Source organism: Propithecus coquereli, unplaced genomic scaffold (assembly GCF_000956105.1).
Source record: "Propithecus coquereli isolate 6110/MARCELLA unplaced genomic scaffold, Pcoq_1.0 Scaffold59, whole genome shotgun sequence".
NCBI lineage: Eukaryota > Metazoa > Chordata > Mammalia > Primates > Indriidae > Propithecus > Propithecus coquereli.
In genome coordinates this window covers 3,975,360-3,977,625 of record NW_012151840.1, presented here as the reverse complement: position 1 = coordinate 3,977,625, position 2,266 = coordinate 3,975,360, and positions in this window count along the sequence as shown.

The window sequence follows — 2,266 nt, the reverse complement described above, 5'->3', positions numbered from 1 at the left end:
TTATATGAGTTTTTCAGGCTTTTTGTTTTTATTTTTAGATAGTGGAGAAGTGTTCATCAGAATTCTTCCTGAGTTTCTTGGAGCATATCTTCTTTTGATAATTATACTTCATTTTTTGCCTATGTTTCTTTCCTCCATTTCTCTCATTTTTAAAAGAGAATTTATTTATTTATGTTTTGAGACAGGTTCTTACTCTGTTGCCCTGGTTGGTGAGATCATACTAGCTCACTGCAACCTTGAATTCCTGGGCTCAAGTGATCTCCCCGCCTCAGCTCTGGAGTAGCTGGGACTACAGGTACACACCACCACTCCCAGCTAATTTTTCTATTTTTAGTAGAGACGGGGTCTCGCTCTTGCTCAGGCTGGTTTCGAACTCCTGAGCTCCAACAATCCGCCCGCCTCGGCCTCCCAGAGGGCTAGGATTACAGGCAGAATGGAGCTAATTATCTGTTGAAGAATAGTGTGGTGTAGAATGGGGTGGGAGTGTTGTGGGCTTGGGTGGTACTTGGGGATGGGAGGTGGGGAACACATGTCTTCTCAAATTTAGCGTTTGGCAGATAGGGTCGTATCATGGCAAAACTTGGTGGGATGTGGTCTGACATTCTCTGTCTTCTCTCCTGTTTTATCCCAGTTGACCTCTGGTGGCCCCTGAGGCCCCTGATTAGGAGACCCTGTCCCAAGGCAATAGGAATGTCATGCCAGCATGGTTTTTTCTTAAGCTACCTTTTCTGCTGTTCTGGGATATCAAACTACTAGAAGATCTACACAGCGACACCTCTCCCTCAGCCTGTTTTCAACCTCAAATATTATTGCTTCAATCAAAGGGACATTGGATATTCCTTTCAGGGGGTGGTCTACTCAAGGGTTTGGATAGCATGTTTCTGCTCTCATTTAATGTCCTTGCTTAGATCTGCCAAATGTAAATGACTATATTTGGCAGATGCCCTTCGTGATTTGTAGCTTGGAGTTGTATCAGTTTCATTAAACGTGATCTTTTACCCCCTCTGTATTTTTTTCTGTTTATTATCATTACTGAGGTTCCAAAGTGGAGAAAAAACAACCCCTCTATTTTGCCATATTTTGTTGGGAGTTTCCCAGAGTCATCTTGAAGACTTAAATCAGATTATGTTATTTCATTACTTGAAATCTTCCAATGGCCTATTGGAGTTAGAATGAAATCCCAACTCCTCACACCGACCTGCAAAGCTCTGCATGATTTGACCCTGCTGACTTCTACAATTCCAATTCCATCTTATGCCGTTCTCTCCCTCACCACCCACACTGGCCTCCTTTTACTTCCTTTATACCCCAAACTCTTTCCCATCCTAGGAGCCACTGCCTGGAAGGCCCATGTGCACGTCTCCCCCCAGCCCCCTCCATAACTCCTCACCCTCCAGATCGTGGATGAAAGTCCTGGAGGACTTTCCTGACCATCGTACCCAGGTGGGCGCCCATCACCCCCATGATTCTCTCATTGCACCTGTTTTTATTCATAGCACCTACTACAATTTGCAATTATGTATTTATTTCCTGTCTTCCCTCAATTGGTTATATGTTCCACCAGGGCAGGGAATATATGTCTGTTTTATTCACCAGTCTATCTTCAGGGTCTAGTCCAGTGTCAGTACTTAATAAGCATTTGTTTTTTGGGTTGCTTTTTTTTTTTTTTTGAGACAGACTCTTGCTCGGGCTAGCGTGCTGTGGCATCAGCCTAGCTCACAGCAACCTCAAACTCCTGTGCTCAAGCGATCCTCCTGCCTCAGCCTCCCGAGTAGCTGGGACTACAGGCACGTGCTACCACCCCTAGCTAATTTTCTCTATTTTTAGTAGAGACGGGGGTCTCACTCTTGCTCAGGCTGGTGTTGAACTCCAGACCTCAAGCGATCCTCCCGCCTCAGCCTCCCAGGTTGCTAGGAGGACAGGCATGAGCCACCATGTCCGACCTAAATCTCTTATTTTAAACAAGAAAGGAAGTTGCAGAAGAATCTATACATTATAATGTCATTTACATAAAGTGCAAAAACATACAATACTAAAGAATGTATTGCTTAGGAATATATACACACGAAATCAATTTTTTTTTTTAATCGAATCCTGAACACATAATTCAGGACAGTGACTACAGCTATGGAAAGGGCAAGTACAATATGGGACTGTGCACAGAGGCCTGGAACAGGATCTGGAAGTTTTATTTATTCATTTAAAGTGATCTGAACAAATATAGAAAAATGTCCAAATTCAACAAAGCTTACTATTGGATTTTGTG